General features: G+C 40.6%; 1 protein-coding gene and 1 non-coding gene across 3 annotated transcripts in view; one reads left to right on the top strand and one right to left on the bottom strand.

The window, feature by feature from the left end:
- LOC100870530 (neurotrimin) overlaps window positions 1-27,218 on the bottom strand; it is a 191,639-nt gene that overhangs the window by 118,575 nt on the left and 45,846 nt on the right. The gene's annotated exons all lie outside the window — the stretch shown is intronic.
- On the top strand, window positions 3,814-3,975 carry LOC116414766 (U1 spliceosomal RNA). Its single transcript, XR_004225328.1, has one exon. It is a non-coding gene; the product is annotated as a U1 spliceosomal RNA (small nuclear RNA).

Below are 27,218 nucleotides of genomic sequence, written 5' to 3' on the forward strand. Positions count from 1 at the left end.
AGGGCTACGGGGGAAAGGGGTAGTAAGTTGTAGCAATAGTTCAGTTTTCTCCTCTCAGCTAAGCCAAACAAACTGACGTCGTGACACTGGGGCAGCCAAACAGCTGCATCCAGGTTTAGCTGGGGGAACGAAAGTTTCCTTCTGTTGCTCATTGTGTTTAGCTTGTTTGTTCCCGTTTGTTGCTCACACACGCGCGCACGCACAAGGAGTTATCGTTACATTTATTTAATACGAAGACTCCTCTTTCCGCGAAATAACTGATGGATCGCGTATTTTTTAAAAATACGGCCGAGGAAAGAGGGGAATTGCGATTCGTTGGACGAACATTAAACGCGTATAAAGATGGTGTTTGGAGAGAGGGGAAGATGGTGGGTAGAGGTTGCAAGAACCGGCGAAAGAAACTGCAAGCAGAGCGGAAACGACAAAGTCAACTGTACGTATAAAATGCGACCGTAGTTGTAGTCCTTTTCCTTCTTTTCTTTTTTTTTCTTTTCGTGTTTTCCTTCTTTTTTTTTTTTTTTTGATTTTTGTTTTCTTTTCTCTCTTTCTTTTTTTTTTTCGAGCAAAGAAAAGACGAGCAAGACACGTATTTCACTTTGAACCACGGGAAAACACACACACGAAATTGCGAAGAAGAAAATTGTGCACGCCCCGCATGAAACGCGGTTACGTAACTTAGAATAGAGACGTTGATAATTTTCATTTTTCCCTCCTTTTGGCCCTTTCTTCCTCTTCTTCTTTTTTCATCTTTTTTCATCTTTCTTCTCTTGCCTCGTTATCGCAACCAACAACTTCAAACACACGGCCGGCGATCTTATTACCAAAAGAGTCTATAAATTCTGCCTGAACGTGACACGTAACAGCTCGTTGAATTCGGTCCGCTTCGAGAAGAAGACATCGACGTCTTTAAAATTTTATCCAACAATTGTCAACAATTTGCAAACAACTTCGGGCGAAAAATCATCGATGAAAGAAAAAAAAAAAAAAAAAAAACTAAAAAAAAATAGCGGTAATGCGATTCCTTCCCTTTCCAATTTCTTTTTTTTTTTTTTTGTCATCCATGCTCTTTCCAAATGTCGCTTTTTTTCCTTCTCTTTTTTGAGCATCATCATGCTACGTCGGTACACTGGAAGCGCAGTGTAGCACATCAAAGGCAGCAGAGTCGCGCGCGAATACATTTTTCAACCTGTCTAATTATCTGACTCTTGAAAAGTCCGTCGGCATTCAATTTCGCTGAAATTTATTCGCTAGACGCCACGCCCCAGTAATTTTTAATAATAAAAGTGAAATTCCCCAAAGAGGATCGTTGCTACGCGTATACGGAACGTGGTTGAAGCTAGTCACAACAGGGATAACTGTTGTGCATCCTGTCGATGGCTTGTATGCGCATACGTATAGAATTGATTATTAATCATGAAAAATTAATCGAATTAATCGATTAAATTATTTTTCTCGCGGTTAACGATAAAATGTAATTTCGACGTCGATCGACCACTGTCCGTGTTTAATAAAAATATTATTTCTACTCGGTTATATCGCGTTATTAAATTTTGCATAAGATAGATTCGTTTTATTTCGCGAGTATTGGCTGGGGAAAAAAAAGAGAATAAAGTTATTGTTCGGTCGTTAAATTGCAAAGAATACATACGAAATGTTGCAATTTATTTTTTACACGATTATACACTTTACTCTCTCTCTTCCCCCTCCCCTCTCTCTGTCTCTCTCTGTTGGGAGGAAAATAAATAAATTTTTCTCCCCAATACTTTTACAGCGACGCGGTTAAATAATTTCACTTTATCGAACAGCGTTTCCCTCTGCATGCTTTCCCCTCCTCCCTATTTGCTATTTGATTGCGCGAAACTTGACCGGTTTAAAGATCCCCAAAGAAATCTTGGGAAAGAACGGAACTGTTGAATATAAACCTACCTTGACCTCGTTCTCGATTTTTCGAATTTTTCGAATTCATTGTTTTACATTGTTGAATCATTGTTCGATCGAGAAACAGAGATATCTCCAAGTTTTATTATATCCACAATTAGCGACAATTTATTACCATGTGGAATTACTCGTGCGAGTAATGTAATTTTCGTTTCTTCACAAATTTAAGAAATATAAAAATTTTCTTCTTTCGAGAAGAAACTTTACCCTTCGACTCGATATTACGATAAACTGTTAAATCGATTAAAAAGTTGAAGTTGATTATTAAAATGAAAGTTTAACGGAGGGGGGCGGAGGAGGGGGAGGGGGAGGATAGTTGGATTCAAAATTCAGAGTTGACTTATGCAACGGGGAGGGAGGGGAGGGGAGGGGAGGGGAGAGAATCTTCCGAAAGATTTAAAACATCACCAGTTCGTGCACAACGACTCGCAAATTTGTCGTTTACTCGACCGTCTCGAAACTTTGCCCAAGTTTTCACATAGAGTGTAACTTCTTTCTCGCAGCTGCGCCGCATTCCGTGCTCTTCGCGCTTCATCCATTGTTCACCGTTCCGCCCTCGGATGGATAAATTAGCCGTTTAATTCGCCTTTAATTAAAAACCTCTCCACCCTCTCCATCGTAACTAATTCCACCGCGAAATCTCGGTTAAATTCTTTCATCATTCGAAATACCATCATCTTAACGAGTTGTTTCCTCCTCCTCCATTTTTATTCTTATTTCTTCTTCTTCTTCTTTTTTTTTAACAAAATCATCAACCTCGAGTTCAGCAAATTATATATATATATATCTCGCGCGTGCAAACCTTGACTCGTAGCGACACGAAAACAAATTAACTCAACAAAACAATCCAACCGCCAGTGTCAATATCAATCCTTCGTAATTCAAATGTAAACAAACACGCGCGCATGGTTACACGCGCACACAAATTCGGTTACGTTACCATGAAATTACCATGAAATAATATATTTCACAAGTAGGAGGACGAACCGCGAACGAACCGTGAATTAAACGGTTGATCCTCTCTCTCTCTCTCTCTCTCTCTCTCTCTCTCCCCCTTCTCCTCTCCAACTGTTTCAGTATTAAAACAAAACGCGCGGAGACGAGGAGGAGACTTGAGGGGGAGGAGGACGAGGCACGTCCACCGCTTTGGACTTCCGCCGGTATTGATTACAAATTCAGATAACATAACGAGCTAACGAGCGATAATTATCGCGCTCTCTCGCCGCCCGAATCTCGGCGAGAGTGATTTAATCAACTTCGTACACACGTACACGTAACACGTGTGTACACAGGCGGGCGAACGGGCGGGCAGACGCGGCCTTTAACCGGGTGTTAAACGGGTTGAAGGGTGATTACGGGACTCGTCATTCACCAATTATATAGGCCGATAGATCGATAAATTTATCTATCGGCGTGCTAAGAAAATATGTGACTCACGATAGATGTGGCGCGGGTAGATCGCGTGCCCGTTTGGGCGATTCAATTGTTTCGTGTCGAAGAATTTTTCGATCGAAGTTTTCGACGATCGTATTTACGAGATTTCGATTGGAAATTTCGTTTCGAAAATTCGAAACGAAGCAGGTAATTGATGCGGATAATTGATATATATTCATAGAGCGATTATATGGATAATTGGATAACGGTTGATCGATGTAATTTTGTTATAAAAAAAGAAGCAAGAAGTAAATTGACTTGCGTAAATAACGACGATAATTATCATTTTATCGGGAAATAAAATCTTGCTGTTCGACATAAGGATAAGGATAGAGTTTAGTTCCTACGAATGCCGCTACAGTGCGCTTCACGCGTAGTGATTTTCTCGTAAGTAGAATCGTCGTGTCGATTTACATATTGTTGCGAAACATGAAGTAGACCATACTTACCTGGCGCAGAGGTTACCGTGATCATTAAGGCGGTTCCTCCAGGGCGAGGCTCTTCCATTGCACTGTGGTCGAGCTGACCCCTGCGAATACCCCTAATGTGGGTATCTCGGGCGTATAATTTTTGATAGTCGGGACTGCGTTCGCGCTATCCCGCAAATATTAATTACAAAAATAACATTACGATCCGCGATACCCTGAAAAGAGAAGCTTATTATTTATCGAGTTAAAAATACACGGTATTCGTTATTTTCTTCTTCCTCTTTTCTCTTCTCGCTAACGATGTTTTCGAATAAATTTTTTTACAATAAAATTACTTATGCAAAAAGCATTTCACGAGGAGAGGAGGAGGGAATATAGGTCAATTTGAAAAATTTCCATAAATATTCGCCAATTTTCCCACCCTAAGTAGTATTATATACTTATTACGACGGCGGCGACACTGTGTTAAAAAAAGGAAAAAAAAAAAAAAAAACATCATGAAATTTTAATAGGGGCGAGATCTTATATAAGTGAATTTTCTTACCAAGTCGATTTCGAGCGATCCCAGATAAGCGGAGCACAACGTTATAACAAAATAACGTTCCAGTTGCATGCATTAATGAAGAGTGAAATTACTCTCTTCTTGATATCGTGGAAATTGTTTCGGAATCACGAATCGCTTCGAATGATCGAAATTAACGTCATGAATGCGCCATGCCGTATTTGCTTTGAATAATTGAAACTCTACCGTTTCGCCACATCATGAATTGTAAATATTATCCGTGACCCTTCGAGGCATCTTACGCTCTATTAAGTGTGGTTAACTAGCGTTGCTAGGACCAGAAGTGTACTATTAAACTTAGTTGGGAATGGTGTACTCGAGCGAACTCGGAACAAGTGGTAATGTTTACGTTTACAACGTGTTTATTGTTAAACGCGATAAAAATTTCGAAGACAACTCGAGTAATTAGCGTTCAAATTTAGATTTCGAATCTTATGTTTATTTCCTTCTTTCTCATCCTTCGTTTTCTCCTCTTTTCTTTCCTTTTTTCCATCGATATACAATATACCAATGTAAATTGTTCATCGAATAAAATTTATTTACCGAAAGGGGGAAAAAAAATCACTTGGAAGCTCACTTTTTAAGTTAAATGAACGAGAGACGCAAAAATTTCGGGATAAGCAAACAAGCGAGAGGAATTTAATCATTAATTCGATTTATCATTATTAACGCCTTCGAATCACGGATGGTGAAAAAGCAACGCGATCGATTCTTCATTAAATAAACACACGTTTCCGCACTGGTCACTTGGAAAGCCAAATCCGCACAAAAACATTTCGTTCCATCTTTATTTTTTTTTTTTTTTCGATTCTATTTTTATACGAGAATCGCCGTTCCATCATACTCGCGGTTCCATCCATCGTTATCATCGCGCCACTTTCTGTTACTTTTACAACCGCATTTGGAATTAAAACCGATTCCACGAGGAAGAAAAAAGGAGAGAGGGGAGGGGTGGAAGAAAAAGGAAGGCAGAGACGAGAGATGTGGTTTGATTCGAACAAATATCAATTTGAATACTAATGGAAGTACCCCGGCGTTGCCTGCGATTTTTCACGAAGGGAAGGGAGAAAAAGGAAAAGTAAAAGTAACGTGTACCGAGGCGAATCAGATCGTGGCTGAACAGCGCGTATAACTCGAAAGTAACTATGCATGATGTCAATAACATTTAACTTTAATAGAACGTAATTACTTTCCCTTCCTATCGATTCTTCTCCACCTCGGCGAATTTCTCTACTATACGCGCGCTCGTGTTAAGTATTAACAAGATTCGATAAATGTTTAACATTTTTTTCCCTTCCTTTCTTTTTCCTTTTCTCCTCTTCTTCATTTTTCGCGTCGCATTAAATTTTGTTTCCGCCACTCTTTCGTTACGACGATTTCCCATTCTCCTCTTTTTTTCAAAAATGATTGAAAAAGCGGTGACGGTTTGACGAAATAAATAAAATTTTAACTGGTTCCAGACAGTATGTACAAATTACCTCGGTCTTCGACGAGAGAACGAGTAATGAAAAGAAAGAGAAGAAAAAAAAATCTTATTACATAACAAAGCAAACTAATGAAATTAAATTGCAAAAGAATCACGTATTCACTCGAAAATAAATAACGAATATGGGCTTTAACAACGCCCATATTCCAGAGAAAAGAATATTTCGCGATTCGTTCCCCTCCCCTCCTCTGCCCCTCTCCCCCGAAACGCGAAATCCACAACACGTCACGTAGCTCGAAACGACGAGGTTTACGATTCGTGATGCACACACGTTTCACCTGCACACGCACGTAATACTACGTTCCACAAGTGTAGCCATAAGTCGCGGACAATTTTCCGTTATTTCGTGATCATTTTTATCGCCGTTCTGCAAACGAGCAAAAAAAATATATATATATATATAGAGAGAGAGAGAGAGAGTATAGGAGAGGGGGAGGGGGAATCGAGCAAATATGGAGTGTGGATGGGAAACAGTAGTAAACAGGGGTGACGAGGGAGGAGGAAGAAAATGAAAGAACGAGAGGACATAATACGTAATAAAGGAAGTAGCCACGAAATAAGGGAAAATTGTCTACATGTTACATCCTTCCGGGACACTGTTTTCCCTCCCATACTGTCTCTCTCTCTCTCTCTCTCTCTCTCTCTCTCTTATTATATATATATATATACATTTTCCCTTGCCGAGTCAATAAATACGGTGTAACAATTTTGATAAAATTGTATATTTTTTTCCTTCCCACCAACGATTAATGAAGTTCAGGAATTTCGACGCTCCGCTATTCCGTTATTAAATTTATTTTATTTGTTTCGTACTGTGTGTATTTTTTTCCCCCTCTCCCTTTCTTTCTTTCTTTCTTTTTTTTTTTTTTTTTTTTTTTTAAATAAAAGTCGCAATGAATAGAATACGAGAGCGGGAATATATAAATTACATCGATAAAACGTGATGAAAAATTGACTTTTGCTCGTAATATCATTTTTGCCACGCTCGGCATTAAAAGTTATACGCCATCGTGACATTAAATCGAATGGAGTTATTGTGTACAATTTCATTAATCTTTTATGCAATATCTTATGCGATATTATGTTTTACACGTGTGCGGTTATTGTTTTACAGTGTGTATCGCCATTTTTCATTTCTTTCTTTTTTTTGTTTTTCACGACGAAAATCGTTTATTAATTATGTATATATATATGTGTGAGGTTATCGTGAAAAGGTTTTTTTTCAAAAAAAAATTTTTATCTCTTATTATTTAAATTATTTGTTCATTTTATTCTTAAAAATTTTATAAACATTTTCGAAAAGGATTCCTTTCTTTTTTCCTTTGCAAATTTAAACGACGCTTTATTTTACCCAGTAATTCCTATATATTAATAAATACGTGAATTTAAATAAGTGTTTGGATCCCGTTGGAATATTGGATCTCGAACGCTTTAATTGAACGCTGTTTCGAGCAAACAGAGGCAGTGCGGTTTCGCGGAATCGTAGATAATCTAAATTACTATTTCGACGTGATATTAAACAAGAGACAGAGAGAGAGAGAGAGAGAGAGAGAGAGAGAGAAGGAGGAAAGAGGGGGGAAAAAAAAAAATTTCAGTGACGAGAAAATCTCGAAATTACGCGATGGCAAAGCGAAGGAAATGGAGTCAACCGCGTAGAATTTAATTGGAATGGTACAAAATAAATAATTGTTCCATCTCGTCGATGTAGATATTTCTAAACGAATGAAAATACAAATTGCGCAAAACTGTATTATTATAATTTTTCGTATGCAAATATATTGTAATCACGCGAATTATACAATTAATCGTTGGATTTGTGAATGATATATGTATATATAACGAACGATCCTCCGTTAGAAACTGAAAACTGTTTTACAATTTAAACATTAAGTAATTCTTTTCATCCGATGGTACGGAAAAATTTTTCTTTTTCTTAAATTAGAAAATACAGTAATTCATCTATTCAATCGTTGGTCTACGATTATAGAATTATCGATCAAATCATTGTATGATAAATTATCATTAACGATTTTCATCTTCCGTCACTAAACCAATTTGTTAATCTCCATTTGCCTAATATCATTAAATTACACGTGTTTACAAATATATGTATCAATATTTACCTCGTGTTATTAGGCGATATTATAAGCAAATACCTAATCGTGTATATTTACAAATAGAAATTTAACGCGAGTTTGCATAAATGAACGAGAACGAGAGAACAAAAGTAATCGATATATAATGGTCGATCGATTAAATTAAATCCTAATACAATTACTTACTTGCTCGCTCTCGATCTCGTAAGAAAACACGGTATCATTAATTTAAAGAGGGAAAAAAAAAAATAAAAATAAAAAAAAAAATAAAAAGGGGGAGAGAGAAATTCGAAATCACGAGGGATTACGGCATCGTTACGCCAGTCTCTTAATACGAGCCCTCGAGGGTTCATCAAGACCAGGTGGAGGGGTTCCAACAAAATTCAGAATTCTAAATATAACGTCCATATTGTATTCCCGTGGTCGAGCATAATGAGTCTTCGTGGCGACAACGGTGGTTTACAAAGAAATCGTAGGGCGAGATCGTGCAACCCGGCTCGTCGCAACACCTATGATTTGCGGCCAAACAACTCGCCCTCTTCGCACGACAATGCGCGCCAACTACACGTTCACGTATCCAACCCATGCACACCCCGATACAGGGTGGACCAAAAAACTTCAAAAATATTAAAAAAAAAAAAATTATAACACCTTCGATCTCTTTAAGCGTACCTTCGAATACAGGATCCTAATTTCAAAAATCTTGATGTAACAAATACCGATTCGAAATATACTACGTTGCATCTGGGAAAAATGTGTGCACACCCTGTATAAAACTAGAATGCCTCTAAGCATCCTTGAATACAGGGTGAATCAAAAAAAATGTATCGATTCTAATTTTAAAAAGCTTGATGTATCTATCTGAACTTCGGATTCGATCGAGCATGTGCACACCCTGTATAAAATGGGGGATCTCCTTAAGAGCCCATGGACAACGTGGGAGAGGCGTGGAGGCGCGTAGAAAGGCGTAAAGTGGCGGTGTGTAGCACGAGATTTTCGCGTGCGCCATTGCATGACGCGCCTCGTTGCATGCCGTCGTCCTTTTCTTACCTTTGCCGAACAACGCATCCTTTCTCTCTCTGTCTCTCTCTCGCCACCGGTATTAACGTCGACGATTTCTGACCACCTCTTTCTCGGAATTATACCGTTTTTCGGGCTAACGACAACCCCTCTCCCCCCTTCCTCCTCCTCAACGTCGATGAATTTAATAACGCACGCGTCACAACCGCGATAACATCTCGATCGATCCTCGTTGTTATTTAAGGATTTCGCGAGTTGCCAAAGCAAACACGACGATGTTTCGCGTGATTGGTGAAAAAAGAAAGGGAGAAAGAAAGGAAGGAAGGAAGGAAGAAGCGTGACGTTAATAACCGAGAGATGGCGATGACGAGTTGAAGGATTAGTTCTTCTTTTTTTTTTTTTTTTTTTTGAGATTAATTCGTTCGACGAGAAGGGTGAAATCAGATTGAGACGACAGAAAGGATGTGTTCCTTATATTTTTTTTCCGCGTGTCATTCGAACAAAGAGGGATAATAGGCGCGAGCACGATCGTGTGAATTATTAACGATTGGAAAGTGAGTTTTCGACGGACGGAGAAAAACATTACATCGAAGTGTTTATTAGAGATTAAAATATCGTCGATTATATCGTCGCGATTGGAATGTTGGATGATAATAAAAATAAATTCCGATCTTATTAATTCGCCTCTCGAAAACGATATCGATTAATTTGGCTTAAAAATTCGTAAAAAAATATATGAACATCGTCGATATATCGACCATTTCACTTTATCGAGGAAATACACACATAAGACCAGGAATCATTAAAACGAGGCATTTCCACGAATCCTTAAGAAGCTTAACGATTTAACGATCCACAGAGACAGGTTTCATATATACTTTTTGGAAGATAATAAATAATTCTCTCTGTGCGGAGAATTTCTTCATTCAATAGCGGACGATGCAAATCGTTTAAATCGTGTCCACGATTTGAATAAATGAAAATTGATAATCGATACTTTATATTTCTAACTTAAATATTTCTAATTCGATCGATGTTTTATTATTTTTTTATTATTAAAAATACACAACGAAACAGAATTAATTTTCGTTTTATTCGAGTGTTTCATTTCGAAACGAATTTCTTACGTTTTTTTTTTTTTTTTTTTTTTTTTCTATCATCGATGTACATACACGCCTGATAAGGAACTTGAGTTTCGTGATTTTTCACCGAAGCACATCGAATATACGAGCTCTACAGGATTCAATTAACCGTAACTCAATCAAGTACAGGCGAGTTGTTGATAAATTTTTTAAAAACGAACCGTACGAAAGATGAAATCACCGCTCACAAACACCTCACACATATAAATTTTTAAAAGAAAATCGAATCATCCTCTAACGATGTGACAAAACAGAGAAATTTCTTATCGCACTGATACAAACTCTACGAAATACGTTGCTCTTAATGGCTAGCTAATTCTTCTTAAAAAAAAAAAAAAAATAAGAAAAAATAAGGAGAGAGAGAGAGAAATTAAAATTGCATTAAAATCGCTTCATTTACTTCCAACAACGAACGATCCTCGAACGATCCTAACGTTATCATTACCATCGATTACACGAAACACATTCGAACACACGATCCGCCGCGGCTCGAGAGAGGTTATATCGTAAAACTTTCTAACCTATACACGTTACGTGTATACTATACCGTGTAAAAGGGGCACGATCCTCCAGCTGGAGTACATGGAATTAAAGTAATCCAGGATGATTCGACGAGGGGGGGTGGCTATCATATGTCAGGTGTACGTGTGTACACACCTGGACAACCGGCGGAAACGAGAAACTAGCCTAGTTTTACAGCCAGTTTCTGCGCGCGAGCATGCGTCGAACACGGGTGCATGACTAATGGAAGTATGTGATTAAAACTTTCGTCGCAATTTCTAGCACGTGAAAACTTCCCCCTCCTCTTCCTTTTCTCGTCAAAGCGCAACAAAATTTAAGCACCGCGTTATGTATATATATATATACACACACACACACAACACATCTTCATTCGGTGGATTATATTCGAGGATTCTCCAATTGTCCTTTTCGCTCCGACGGCTTTAAATTCACCTCGTGAAAATGCTACCTGGAGATAATTAGAAGCTTTTTTCTCTCTCTCTGTTTTTTTCTTTTTTCCGTCCTCTCTTCTTCCGCGACACAGAGCTTCCGCGTCTCCCTCGTCGGAAATATTTCACGCATTTCGAGACATCGTTCCGCGCCCTCTCTCGCGGAACGCTTCAACTGCCTATTATACGGGATTCTGGAAGAGAGCCGTTTCGAACGAAGATTAAAAGAGGATAAAACAGCAGTGGGATGAAATATTACTTTTGATTGATTTACGATTTTAAATGTCGCGGATCCTTTTTCTTTTTTTCTTCCATTTTTTTTCTTTTTTAACGATGTCGATGTCGCGTGATATATATATATTTTTTTTTCGGGCATCGATTTTCTTCGACGAGATCGTTCCTTCGCGCTTCGATCGAAACAGAAACGGAATGGAGACACGCGTTAACGCGTTTCGAATCGAATGGCTCGATCGATCCCGATCCACAGTCCCCGAGCACGAAACTAGAAAACGGTGTGAATTTTTTCGACAGGGACACAAGTCGAACTTGTCGAGGAACGGTAATTAATTTGCTAACGGAAGGCCCGTACGTATGAATCCACGGGCACTCGCGTTTAATTGCTTCGAAATACAAATTCCCCGTTTTTCGAGCGGAGGAGGAGGAGGGGGGGCGGGGGAGAGAGATGGGCGAGTGACGTACGAAAATGAAACAGGTGTTGGGTATTTCGCGCGATGTCATTGCAATTACGCTCTCTTTTCCCCCGTTCTCCAATCCACCGTTCTCGTCCAATTTTCTCAAACTTTTCCTTTTTTTCGCCCGCCACCGGTCCCAGCCAAACAATGAATATCTCTCGCGATTCGATCTTCCATCCACCGTTATTATCCCGCCCGGAAATAACGATCTTTTCTCCAAGATAGATCATTCGATCATTCTCGAGAGAGGGGGAATTTAATTTAATTTTCGCGAGTTTTGTCTTAAGCCGATGTTTCTTTCTTCGTGTGTATACATAAATCGATTTAATTGTCAAATGAGGGGCGGGGAGAGGGGAGGGAGGGGGGGGGGCGGCATCGAATCTCGTTACAGGATGATAAAATCTGTATATACAGAATTGCGCGACTTACAAATTTCATCAAACGAAACGCGAACTTCCAATCAAGGAACACATCCCATCAAATAAATTTCTTCCCCGAGTGTCAATCAATTTTCGTGTAACCGCAGACCAAAATGGAACGATATTCCTTCGGTTCTCCAATATAATGCTCGCTCCCAGCGAATATTTTAAATATCCTTTAAAATATTCGTACGAACGAAAATATTCTTGAATATCTTTTTTTCTATTTATATTGTAAAAATTCGCAAACAAGTTAGATAAATTAGGTATATTAAATTAAGGGGGCGAGATTTATCGAGACGAGAATCGAAGATTCTCTACAATCGTCGCGATTTTTCATAAAAATAAGAACTCGATAGAAAATTGGGGTGGGGGGAGGGGTGGGGGGAGGGGAAGAAGAAATTTTTGCAATATTTTAAATCTCCTTTTAAACTTCAAACGAACAAATTCGCAACCAAATTAATCATTGATCATTTATCGAAACGAAATTATTATCCAATCACCAAAAATTGTCGCGATTTTTCATAAAATAAGAACTCGATAAAAAATTGGGGGGGAGGGGCGGCGGGAGGGGGAAGAAGAAATTTTTATCAAGGAAAACGTATTCCTTAATAAGATTCGCAACCAAATTAATCATCACGTATGTCAATAATTAACATTGAATGAGATTTATCGAAACGAAAGATGATAATCGCCTTATTTTCCAATCACCAAAAATCGTATCGACATATTTCACGAAATAAGAACTCGATAAAAAAAATTGGTAGGGAGGTTTGGAACACCCTGTAAACAGGAGGGCGTAATCCCTTTTCCCAGTCGCGAATATTAGCTTTCATCAGTCGCTATAACCGTTTGAAGTTGTAACAGATCCTAGAAGCGTCAGACGATTCTAGTTAGCAAACACAAAGCAGACATCGAACTGTGAGCAATCAAACGGGGAATACGAGAGACGCTTCGTTAAACACTTTCCGGTTCGGATGGATTTAATGAACCTTAAAAATAATCTTCCTCTCGGCGCAAACGTAGCGTGGATAAAGCGAATTAATAACCGTTTAATAATTTTTCGTACGTTGACTCTGAACCTGTTTCGTTCAATTTCCTCCCCCCTCTTTTTTTTTTCGTCAATTAAGCCTCTCGTTAACTCTCTCTTTCTCTCTCTCTCTCATCGTCCAAAATAAATTACTTTCCCCATCAGAACAGAACAGAAAAGAAAATTACATACAATTGCACGTTTTTTATAAATAACGAATATTTCGTAATCATCGTCATCATCCTCATCGCTGTTATTATTATTATTATTATTACTCTTTCGATTCGCCTCAAAGGATCGAGAAACTGAATACGCGCGATCGATTGACAGCGGGCGAAATCGCGTTAAACGACGGCACAGGATCGCAGGGCCACCTATGGTCGCTTCGTTAGTGGCGGCTTCGAGTCGAAATAATTACGTTTTTGCGAAAATAAGCGAATTAACGACGTCCCGACGGGCAACGAAAAAACGAGCCATCTCGATCCAACGAAAAACTACTTCGTTCCGTTCCGCTCCTCTTCTCTCTTCCGGAACTCGAACGCGCAGTGGGGTGGGGGAGGTGGAAAAAAGAGTAGCGTTCTCAAAGGCATCGAACGAATCGATCGCGCGTTAGTAAACGAAACTTTCAACCTTCGCTTCGACTACCGTACTGCGTACACCTTTTCCACGAGAGTTTAAGGAGAGTTGGAATTCGCGCGAGATCGAAAAGAGGAAGACGATTCTTTTTGTCGAAGGCGAAAGTTTGTTGCGTCGAGATGAAAGCAAAATGCACGATTGGTAATGGGGGCGACACCCTCGAAACAAATTGAATCGCGAGCTGTTGAACAATTCCCGCCTGATTGAATCTACCATGAAAATCTTCAACTTGTTACCGTTAGAATTAGCAAATGGGATTAGGTAGATGGAAAACCCCTCCCCCCAAGTGTAGCCAACCCCGCAGGGCTGGCCACTCCCTCCCAATTAACCGAGATTAATTTTCCACGACTTATTTAGTTTAACTTTAACGGCGTCTCGGCCCAATTACGAAACTTACGAAACGCGAGATGAAAAATAAATTTGACGCTTTTATTTAAATTGTTATTAAGGGACAAACTTCCCATTCCTCCTCCTCCTCCCCCCCCCCCCTCCTTTCCGTTTTAACATTTTAACGCGAATATCTCCAATTTGTTGCCCTTCCATCGAGGACGCGATTAAATGGAATTGCGAAACAATTCCCCTGGAAAAGTAAGCGCCGAGGGAAAGTTGGCGCGTTCGAACGCAAAAAACCATCGCTCCCTTCCTCCTATCCCCACCCGATCCCCCCATTTTCCTTTCCTTTTCGATCCGATTCGCTCGATTCGTGCGCCCAAGTTTCTCTCCCCCTCCTCCCATTCTTTTGTTCGACCAACTTCTGGCCGTGCAACTCTCCGATTTTAAGCGTCTTCGGAGGGAGGAAAAGTCTCCTCAAGTAAAATTTTTACTTGATTTCGCGACTCGATCAACGTTTCGTCCGATCCATCCATCGTATTACATTTATATTTATAGTTGCATTATACGTACGATTCTATTATACCTGGCCAGTATCGAGCAGCGGAAGACGGAAAGGGGGTAATAGGAATATCACGATTTCTCGGTAAGAAGTATGGAAACCGAGTTACCTATAGCCCGACCTAGATCATCTTCTTGGAATGTAACCCACTGGATCCTCCACGTAATAGCTCGGCCGAGCTTCGTGAACGCATGACAATCGAATTCAACCACGCTCGTCGTACCCTCGTTCCAACATATTAACCGGATTCGTTTCTTCGAAACGCACGGTAAAAAAATAATCGATTGTTATCCTCTTATGTAAATTGAAAGTGTATACTGATCGAATCGGAGCCACGTTTCGTCAATAAATTCAAATTGTCCGATTCTCGTTACGTTCGAGACGAAACTTGGCCCACAGTCGAGAAAAGTAGAACTTCGAATCGGTGATTCAGAGAGATTGAATAGTCGTTTTGTATATGAACAATATGAATAATCTTCGAGAAACGCGCAAGAAGAAAAGGTTTTGAAGTTTTCTTTATAAGTGAATTATCCAGGTAAATTAATTTGTACAACGTTATAAATCATAGACATTTAAAAGTCGATGCAATTTTTCCATCGGAATTTAACGATTTTTTCATTTCTTCCTTTTTTTTTTTTTTTGTCAGCTATCACATCAAGGAAGATAGAATTATAGAGCAGAAAACTCGATTCGATCAACTTCGCCAACAAAAAGTTTTGCGTGAAATTGTTAGTCGGATATCGAATTATTCGTAAAAATAACAATCTCAAAAAAGATTCGATGGAAGAAAAGAATGGACGACGAAGCGAACATTTTTTTAAACAGGTTTAAAAAGTAAGGATCAAAGGAGAAGATTTTGCTTCGTTCCTTCAACATCCTTTATTATACGTTTCCTTCTTATGCGTTCTCTTTTTTATCCCGTGCCAATTGAATGCAACGATTCATAATTTCTTTTCTATATAACGAAATAACAAACCACAACGAAAAGCAATATTTATAATTTTTCCTAAAAATTAACCTTCTCCCGTTCACAACTCCCGTTATTCTGCGTTTCGTATCTTCGAGCGCGAAGTCGCGTGAAAAAAAAATCGATTTTTTCGGTGCACACAGAAAACACACAACACCCGTCGTGAAATGAAATTTTCCAATCGATCGATTTTTACACGTACGATTTTACTTGTAATCTCATCGGTATTGTTTCATTCACTCGGGATGGGATAATCCATCCATCCCATATTTCACGTTTTATCGACAGTCGGCGAGCACACCGGTGAATTATACTCATAATTTTCACTCAGCTGGCTAACGTTTCCCGCCAAACGAATAGAAACAGCGAATCGTAATGATGTGGAGCGCACTTGGGCCCCATCGTTGTTAAATCGCGGGACGGATTGAACGGGGAGAGTAGAATATTTAGTAGCAGAGCTCATTATCGTTTCTACGTAGCTAAACACGGGAATCGTTGAGATTACGAGAGAAATTGAAATTGATCAGCCTTCCCGCTTCACCATGGCGGAGGATATTCCGCGAATAATCAGAGGGGAGAGGTTGTACAGGATTAGAGAAGCAATAGAAGGAGGAAAAGAATTACGAAACTTTAAATATCTCGATTTGAAGAGATATTTAAGGAGGATATTAAGAGGGGGAGGGGGGGGAGGAGAAAAAGATTCTTCTCGATCACGATTTAACCACGCGCTCCTCTTTTTTTCTTCTTTTTTTTTTTAAGCAGTATCACGCGAAATCGATTACCTCTAATCCCGAGCGAAATTCAATCTCGAGTCTCGTGAGAAGCTGCAGGGTCGTGGGCAAGTTTGGAAAGACCGCAAATGAAGTAGAAACTTCTTAACAAAATACGATCGCAATCAGGAGGATAAACCGCGCCGTGTTTCTAAACCGAGTGTAACGCGATCACGAATCATGAATTTGTTTATCGTTCGGTTTTATACGGTTTTCCCCGAAAACGAAGAGAGAGAGGGGGGGAGGGAGGGAAGAAATGATACAACATACCCCGTCCCCTTTTTCCACGATGACGATACACAACATTTTATGTAACGAAGTCGCGTGAAAATTTCACGTGATTTAAAATTTAAACCTGTTAAAACCGAGAGCTATACGTGTACAAGATATACACGTATACACAATTATCACATCCCGTAAATTAGAGGCAATACTTCCTTCTCGTTTATTTACGTAATCACGTGTATTTCGTTCGCGTGCTTATCATTATCATTATCATTATTATTATTATTATTATTATTATTATTATTATTATTATTGCATCACGGATTGCACACATTCTAATTATCCCCATATTTCATTTACGTAATAATGCATTTCATCGAGTTTCGCTTCTCGAGGGGGATATCTCGATCTCTTTAAAAAAAAAAAAAAAAACCAAATTTCCACATTTTTCTTACTCTAAATCCTTCGATTCTTCCCATTCAGAGAAAAACCCTGCTCACCCTCGTCCAAACTTAACGACGATCGTAATGAGTGGGGGGGGAGGGGGGAGGCGTATCGGAGCATGCGACACGTCGCCGATAAAAATCGTGCGGGGTTAAAATCAAAAGGCATGCGCTGGCAATCGGAGCACAAAGTGTGCCATTGAGATTTGTAACGCCTGACGGCGCAGCCAGACACGTCGAGGGCGCTGCTGCGCTAGCCTCTTTCCCCTTCTCTCTCCCCCTCCCCCAGTTTTCCACTTTTTCTCTCCCTCTCTCACCGGTAACGTGTACACCCGGTACAGTGACTCCATAAATATGCATTCCATTTAATGAGAGCGGCGTTCCGCAGCACGTGGAAACACGGTTTCGCGGGGCGTACGGTTGTGGTGCAGCCACGTACGACACGCGCACAAAGGCCATTGAGTTCGCGCATCGCGGCGTGGGCCGCATTGTTGCCGTGTAACACACTACCACCCGTCTTCTTGAGCGTCATCGAGGAGATGCTTGTGTCTAACTCGCGGCGGCGGCGGCGGGCCAAACCGTCATTCGCGCCTCTAGTGCCCTGTCACCGAGGGAAAACACCCGTTTCTGATATCTCTGTCGCGGTATCACAACTTTCGGCTCTCTCGTGGTTTCGCTCTATATAGAGTGAGAACCTCTTTTCTTTTAGCTTTCGAAGATTTGTAGAGATTTCATTCCTTTCTTTCGTTCTTTTTCTCTTTTGTTTGAGAGAGCGAGCTTGGCAATGAATCGACGGAGGTGGAGGATAAAAGTATAGAAAAGGATGCTTCACGTATCAAATTCGAGAATTATTTATGTTGGTTGGTTGGTTATGCAGCGGTGAACAATAAATAAGAAATATACTGATTTAACCGAATGGATATATTTTTGGTTATACGTGACGATGCCAATTAAAGAATGGTTCAATAATAAAATTATAGATAAAATTTCAGTGAACTTTTATACCCTTAATTTAGAATCACTTGGCTTGCGAACGTCGAGCAATCCGTGGCTTCGCCTTACGATTAGGAATATTGTTTCTGAGCGAGGAACTCAAGCGCGCCATCTGGCGACGATACACTTGCTCCAGCGATTTGAATACATAGTGTGAGTATATATTTACGAAATTTCTGACTATGATCAAGATTTCATCGTGTGTATAAATGTAACATAATACACAACGATAAACGATTGGCTGTCAAAACGATAAAGCAGAATCTCGCAAAATACGGGTTCGTATTATTGTAGGTACGTATTATTTTTCGTTGTTATTCAAACGAAAACGTGCGAATCGTGCGTTCTGTAAAACTAACGATAAAATAACAAACCGCGTAACGCTTGATTGATACAATTTTGTTGACACTTTTATTTCCAACGTGCACACGGGAGCCAATGAGAGCCGACAATCCGACATAATTAGCGCCTGAAGAATGCAAAGAGTGGGAGAGCCGAACTATGTCCAATTAAAACGATCCCACACTCGATATAATTAGTGTGCCGATCAATGCAAACTTGCCACTTAATGCTCCTATACGGGCCTTCACGCGATACTGGAACACGTGGAAAAGTGGGCATTGTACCCCGTTCCGTCAAGTTGAAATCCCTCGAGTGCCATTCACCAGCCTTTCGATTGTCGAAAGGAACGGAGGAAGAGAATAATAAGGATTGGTTTTAATTATGAATTTCCACTTTACGGTACAATCGATTATCGAGTGCCGGGGGAAACTGTTAAAATTGACACAATTTGACGGGATGTGCACGCCTCTCGATCGAACCCAAGATATCATCGTTTGCGCGACGCAATTCGCTGGTTCATGGACGACCAAGATGATAAAGATTATTTACTTTCCTTGTCTCGAAAAAATGTTGTAACGATCTAAATTTTACACCTCGGATCTTTGACGGATGATAGTGTTACAAGTATTAGGCGTGATGATTAGCGACGAGTTTTAAAAATTATTAAACGTATCCGACAAGATTAATCGGTTCATCAGATTCGAACGTGAACTTCGAAACTTCTTCTCCTCGAGATTACAACCGTTTATGAAGCAAAAAAGAATCGCAAGGCACGTCGACTAAAGTAAGAATTTTAATAGAAACTTGAGAGAGGATGTTGCGAGTTTGCCGCGAAAAAAAGAAAAAGCTATATGTATATATTTTCTTTCGCGAGGAATGAAATTTTTCGATCACTTTTACGCTGAAAAGAAACGTTAAGTAGATCGAGATAGTTTTAAAGAAGCGTGAAATTATTCTTATTTCGAACGCGAGGCTTTAATCGATTCACGGAATAATTCGCGTTTTATTAATCGTCCCCCGAAGAGACTTGCTCAAACTTGGTTCGAGCAACCAAGGCTCGAACGATTCAGCAAATTCGTTGGAGGATCGGCGGCGAAAGGGGGGCGGGCTCGAGAGTTAAGCGTGACTCGAGTTTTTCAAACGCAGAGGCACCATCATTTGTCACTAGAATATCTATATAAAAATAACCAGACCGAGTATAGTATAGTCGGTCGGGATCTATAAATCAACCGATTCAGCCACATCTTTGGGAAGCGGTTTCAAAGTCTCGTGACTCGCCGTTCTTTTTCTTTTCTCTCTCTCTCTCTCTCTCTCTTTTGCCGATGCATTAAATCTTCTTGCGATCGCGCGCACACGTCGTCACACACCATCTACCAACACACCTTCGTATCGAATGTACAATACTTGATACTTCGCTCCTCGTGAAACATTCAAAATTCAACAAATTCGGTGAAAAATTCACGATTTATTATTCCACGTGTGGGTGAAAAAACTCGAGAGACTGTTCCTAGCGAGCGTTGTACGTATTTAAAGAAAAAGATCCATCCCCATCGTGTCTATATATAAAAGTTCACTGAAATTTTATCTGTAATTTTTACTATTAAACGTTGCTAGCAGTGTTACTATTCCGTAGTTGGCACGTATAACCAAAAATATATTTACCATTCGGTTAAATCAGTATATTTCTTATTCATTGTTCACCGCTGCATAACCAACCAACAGCGTCGATTTAAAAATTCGAAAAATTCCAATCTTCTCTCGTAATTCGAGAGCACATTCATCGCGGCCGCGTAAACACCTACTCCACCACACCGCAACTACGAGATCCAACTACGTATCCGTCGAGAAGCCAAGGTTAAAAAGATCGCATTATGCAAAACAGCGGGGATGAGCCGCGATTACCGGCGAAGTTTGCCCCTTGTTGATAGAGATCGAAACGAAGTTGGGCGCGGATAAAACGCGTAATCAGTTTTCCTCTCCCCTCCCCTCCCCCCTCCCATGTAGAGGTACACGCGTTAAAGGGCCCCTCCCCGCGCTAACTTTCTTCGCAAACTTTCTTCCCCCATTTTTACACCGCGTCCTTCCTTCCTTCCTTCCTTCCTTCCTTCCTTCCTTCTTGTTCCAAGAGAGGGTGTCGATATTATTGGCATCGAGCACAATAATTACAGGATGAGTTGCGGGTTTGGAGAGCCTCTCGAGGCGAGGGGGGGATGATCGATCGACGATCCTCTACTCCCGGCCCGGTTCGAATTATTTCGAAGGAAAATCGAGCCAATTTCAACTTTTAACAAACTACCACCACGCCGGTCACGTCTCTCAAAGTGAGCGAGCGAGAGAGAGAGAGAGAGAGAGAGAGAGAGAGAGAGAGAGAGAGAGGGAAAGAGGGAGGTTCAACGAACGGAAGGAACTTGGTTGGCCGCGAAACTCGCCGCGGCAGTCTCGAGATTAAATGAAATTTTAAGTCCACAATTCCACCTACCCTTTTCTTGTTTGCCAAGGTTTAAAACGTGTTTCCATACCGGTGTTCGATGTTTACGGGGGGGAGAGAGAGAGAGAGAGAGAGGGAAATTTGACCAACGGATTAGGAATGTATAGGGGAGGGGATGGATCTCTTTATCACTCGACGCGATAAATTTACGAGCGTTTTTTCAGTCGCTTTAATCAAATTAAAGTTCCATTTTTCTTCCTTCCTTTCTTTCTTTCTTTTTTAGTTACGGGATACGCGGCGCGTTGTGTATTTTGTTTTATTTGTATATATATATATAATTTTTATATTTAATCCGACTCAAAGGATAAACTTTCGATTACGAACGAAATTACGCGCGTAATAAAAAAAAAAGAGGGAAAAAGTTTAATCTCGTTTCATTTTCCCAAATCGCGTGTATATTGTAAATTGTTTTATCCCTGGTTTCGTTCCAAATAAACGGTGGTGATTTAAAAAAAAAGAAAAATTAGCAGCCAGGCTGCTAATAATAAGCGCGCGGCTAAACACGAGTTTCGTTACGCTTTAATTCGGGTGTATTCTCGTTCGAGGGAGAATTTCCACCTGTTTAACGGGTACTTCGTTTCGTATTTAGCCTCAGCAAGATCGAACAACGAGCACCTCTTACGATCTCGAACCGCCCGGATTATTCGAAATTTACTTTATTAAAATTTACATAATAGAAGATAACGCGTCAAAGGGGAAGGAAAAAGAGAGAGAGAGAGAGAGAGAGAGAAAAGCGAGAATATTTTGGTTAGAATCAACTAATAAGGCGTGCCCGCCGATCACTGATTCGAATCGCGTTCGAAAAAGGGATTCGATTACGTCTGTTGTTTCATCATCCCCCTCCCTCCCCCCCCGATTCCTTTGTTTCCCTTTCAAAATGATTCTCACCTTTCAAGTTTTTCAATTAAAACAACCAACGCCGAACAATACACGTTCCTTTTCTTTTTTCCTTCTTATCTTCTTCGATAAATTTTCCACCCATCCTTCTTCCTCTTCTATCGCATCTTGTACTACGTTTCAGCGACGCAAATTTATACAGGGAAGATATATTCGGAGCAGAAATTCGAAAGTCGAGACACCGATCATCATCATCATCCCTTCCCCAGGATATCTTAACGCATTTTCGATCGATCGTCCCATTTCGCCGAGCGAGACGCATTACGCCACCAACCCATCCTCCTCTACCATGGTCCTCTACCTGGGGATAGGTCCTCGAATGAAAAATAAAAAAAAAAGAAAAAAAAAAATAATAATAAAACGCGTTGGATATAGATTTGAATACGGACGAATTGAAAAAAAAAAAAAAAAAGAAAAACGAAATTTGTAACAGCTTTTTTTTTTTTTTTCTTACACTATCGATCAAAAAAAATCGATAAAATATCTCCACGATGATCGAAAATTAGAGATCATCGGACAAAGTTTCGAAGAAACGGGGGGAGACAAGGGGGGGGGGGGGATCGGGTCGAGCGAACGAAGTTGCACGGTCGAAAAGTTTTCGATCTGGAAAAAACGAATTGAAACTTTTAATTGAACGGAAACATCGTTAGAATATCGTCGCCCGATTAAATAAGCTAACGAATGATTTAATTAAACGGGGACGGGGGCGGGGCGATTATCCCCTGAAACAACGATATTTCGCCCGCCGACTTTATTAATCGATGGCAAATTATAAAATTCGATAACGAATTGCGGCGATCCCCACCCCCTCCCCTTCCCTGCCTTCACCGCAACATCCTAAACACCTGTATGTTAATGAGTCGCTCGATAACTGATTAAAATTATCGACGAGGCGTCGTACGATTTAACGCGTCGGGCCGGGCCAACTTGGCTATCGATTGGTCGTTCTTGGAACAAGGACGAAATAAAATCTTCTTGCTCTGAAAAAGAAAAAAAAAAAAAAAAACTAGGCGAATTACAGATCTACGGGAGACAAGGCTTCATCGTTTCACCGTTTTTTTTTTTTTTTTTTTTTTTCGTCGCAGCGAATCGATCCCCAAATACAATAAATTTTCGAATTAAGGAAAAGAGGAACGGATGATTTCTGTGTAAAATATTTCGTGAGATTGGGAAAACCACTGGTGCATGTGTGTGTGTGTGTGTGTGTGTGTGTGTGTAGTAATATATACGAATTATCGGAGGAGGAATATACACGATTTTTATCCTCGTGATAGTTAAAAAGGATTTAGCGAATTTAATATAATTTTTAATTAACAAATATCGTTGTGTGAGTTTATAAGTTGGGATGAAATAATGGGAAAAGGGATGAAAAAAGAAGGGGATAGAGTGAAATGGATCGTGTAAATTCTCTTGCGAAATTCATTTCGTAACGGATGTTAAACTTTCCGTTATTCCCATTTCGTGTTCGATTACATCGATTAGATACCCTTAGATTAATACCCGTCGTATTAGCACTCGATTCGAACGCTTCGTCAGGCTTCTATCCTTCTTACGGTACGTGTTGTATTTAATCCTATTCCAAAGCGCGCGATCGTGAACGCGCGTCGCGTTTTGCGATAGGATAGATCAAGGACAGATTGTTCAACGATTTGGAACGATCATCGAGTTCGCGAATGTAACAATTATTTCCCCACTTTTCCCCAGAGACGAGAACCATTCGATATTATTCCTGAAAATGTAACAACGTTAATAAAGCCAAAGTTTAGAAGAAGAGAAGGAGGATCGTAACTCGAAATCGAAATAACCTTCAATCGATTTCTAATTCTTACTCCTCGAATTCTACGTCAGATTTAACCAGCACTCTACACATAAGTTTTTCATCGACTCGTCGGTTGAAAGCGACGGTTGGAAATCGATTCTTCCATCGCGAGCCTGTCTTGTAATTCATCACGTTCCAATAGATGGTTCAATAGGTTCAAATTTTTCTCCTCGACGCGGGAACGTCGGTTACCCGATAATAAAACGTACCTTCCCCATTGTTTGCGACTCTTTCGTTCGAAATATTCGATTTCCATTTTCACGCGCGAACCTCTCCACGGAATATTACTTTAAAAAAGGTAACCGAAGAAAATCGAATTTGAAACCGACTATTATCAATTTGCCCATATATATATATATATATATAGAAACTGTGAATGAAAGGAAAATCTGAACATCGAATACGCATCGACGCGGTGAACTGTCGATTATTACTCTCGATACCGTTCCTCCATAAACATTGAATGGACGAACACTGTCCTACGTATATCTTTGTAACGAGCAACCTTTGCGAGCAAATCCGCCATGATTCACGAGATTGACCGACGGTCGAGAAGATCCGACAGGAGCTTCGACTACCAGCGCTTCGCGGGCCCATAAATCTCAATGCATTATCGATCGATTCTCCTCCCCGCAATGTGGTTCTCTGCAACGGACAGAGTAAAACGCACGAGAATTACGCCTCCGTTCGATTTAGGATGGGATAATATCGAATTTACGATCGCAGCCAGTTGTAGGAAGCCAGCTTTAAGTCCTCGAGCTTGTTCCAGTTGCCAAGAATCATTTCTACACCGTCGAGAGGCGGGGGGAGAAGGGGAGTTTGTTAACACACGGCGCCGCGTGGCGCTGCGTACGCTCTGCTCGCTCCACGCGTTTCCCGCCCATTTTTGAACGCTCTGAAGAAAAGTATACGTGCAAGTATTTATAGAAAGAAATTAAATCGATTTATATTATTATTCACTTTACAAAGATGATATCTGGTGGAAGCATTCGCCTTTGCGCAATTGTATAACTGGTTTCGATCCTTTCTCCACTCGACTTTATATTTTTTCGAATTTCTTCTTTTCCTCGTTGCTTCCATCATTGCTTCAAATGTACGTTATTTCAAATTACCAGAAAGTGTATATGATGGGTCGATACGATCCATCAGATTGTATCTTTAAGATACATTCTTCAACGTCCATTGATCGCCGTATTCATTGATTCTTCTTCTTCTTCTTCTTTCGTTGCCTATAATTTCGTCACAGAGAATGGAGCAAATCTTTATATTTATCTCATTTTTTTTTTTATCAAAACCAAAAAGATATCCCGTGACTCGTGCACAACAACGTTAACCGCCATCGGACGATCCTTTATTTTTATTTTTCTTTTTTCTTCTCTCTCTCTCTCTCTCTCTCTCTCTCTCCAACAGATTCCAATCGTTCGATTTATCGCCCGTTCAAGATGTGTCGTGGAAAATTATGGACGCGAGACATCGCGTTATCGCGGCCACGTACGGAGGACAATGCGTAGGATTGCGCGGCACACGTGGCTGACGTATTTAGACCGTAATCTGCCATCACAGGCAGAGATGGAGCGCGGCCCGATAGTGCATAAGGCAACAGGGTACAAAATTGACCCCTTTGTCGGACGAGTTTCCTCCGTTCAACGGAGTTTCGCCCAAACTGGTTCCCAAAACGAGATCGAGTGGAAAAAAAGAAAAAAAAAAAAGAAAAGAAACGTAATAATCCGATTTTCAATCTCGTTCGTGTAATCTGCTTCGAGACAAATCGCGATACCTTTCGAAGATCCAATTTAAAGATAGAAGGGGTAATCGAAATATCTTGGAATTTTTTCGAATCGCCAATCACGCAATTTTCGATTCCTATTTAACTCTTCCGCTCTTTCCAAAATTTCTTTCCAAAAATCGCCGTGTTAACGATCCCCTGCCCGAATCTAAAAAAGTAGGGGAAGGGGACCAAAGGGCTGGAAGGAGAAAAGCCGGGAATCTCGCGGGAATCTATCATCGTCCAGTAATTGTGAAAATTATCCCCCCGCCTACTAAATGCAAGTTGGAAAAGATGAATGGACGACGAGAATGGAACGAGTCGAGAGAGAGAGAGAGAGAGAGAGAGAGAGAGAGAGAGAGAGAAGAAGAAACGTTGGAAAGGGAGAGGGGTATTTGTGCGAGAGCTCCGGTATATTACCCTTCTCTCTCTCTCTCTTCCTCTCTCGGCGTTGATTTACGTCCGATAATATCAAATTACGATCGTGGAAGATTGTCGGCGGTTTCCACACGGTCGAGCACGCTCCTTCGACCCCTTTGGGACCGCGGCGGTTTCCAAGGGGGGAGAGCCAAGGCGAGGAGGAGGCGAGGCGGGGTGGATGCGAATAGGAAGAGTCATTTGTACCACGAAGCGCGAGCTCCTCGCCCCTCGTCACGATTGCGTGCGCCGCCAGTTTCGAGGCTGTCGTTCGCACGCTCCAACCCTCTCCCCCTCTCGCCACTTGCATAGATAACTTTTATCCCTTCCCCTTCTCGCTCGTCGTCGACCTCTGATTGAATTCTCGTTGTCCGGGACGACCGATTGTTTGACTCCCTCCAACATCCCTCTCTCTCTCCGATCTCGCCTTATTTACGAGACAGAGGCTCCATTTGTTTCCGCTTTTTTCTTCTCTTCTCTCTCATCCGTCCTATTAAATCGTCCGAGCCACGGTTCGTGCCGTTACCACGGTGTCAAGTATATAAATGTTTTTACATCCGATTTTTCTTTCCGTTCTTCTCCTTTTCCTTCTTTTTTCTCCCTTTTCCTTTTTTTTTTTTCGCCCTCTGGAAGAGATGTTTCGCTTCCAGGACACGCAATTATCTTGGATCGCGGGAGAGGGAGATTGCGAGGTAGGATTCGAGCCGAGTGCAAGTTGATCACCGTAGGATTGATTGGGGAGGTGGGTAGAGGAGGTTTCGAGGCTTGACGTGGAAATGACGGGTCACGAAATTTAATCGAGCGGATTCTGTGATCTATGAATTTTCATCCATGTGATTTTAATTATTAAGAAAGGTGGGGAAATGTTAAAAATCTGGGGGAAGAAGCCGTTTAATCGATATTATGCGATAATAATGATAACAGAATCAAATTTCTCTTTCTCTCTCTCTCTCTCTCTCTCTCTTCCAATTTGTTCCCACAGATCTCGATAAAACGGTAATCGATCGAATAAGAGGGGCGAATCTTCCTTCCTCCTCCCAAGGATTTACCAATTTAATATCTTATATCCTTTCAACTTCCTGGGATGGATGCCTTTTATATTCGGTTACCGACCCTTCATTAAATCCTCGTTTTCCAAACCCTCGTTATTCTGCGCGATCAACCGATTTAAGGGGGAGGGGGGGGGAGGGGGTCTCATTCACCTTCATTCATTCCTTCTTTTCCGTGTCCCGTTCGTGTCCTCGTAAACCAGTAACCAACCGCAATAAAAAGGAGCATATCGGATAAGACATCCCGATTCACAAATTTAACATTTCCCGACACCTTCCTTTTCCAAGCGAAATTCTTTCGATCGATATTTCCCCGAA

The sequence above is a fragment of the Apis florea genome, unplaced genomic scaffold (assembly GCF_048593485.1).
Source record: "Apis florea isolate Af1SG1 unplaced genomic scaffold, ASM4859348v1 contig_24_pilon, whole genome shotgun sequence".
NCBI classification, from domain to species: Eukaryota; Metazoa; Arthropoda; class Insecta; order Hymenoptera; family Apidae; genus Apis; species Apis florea.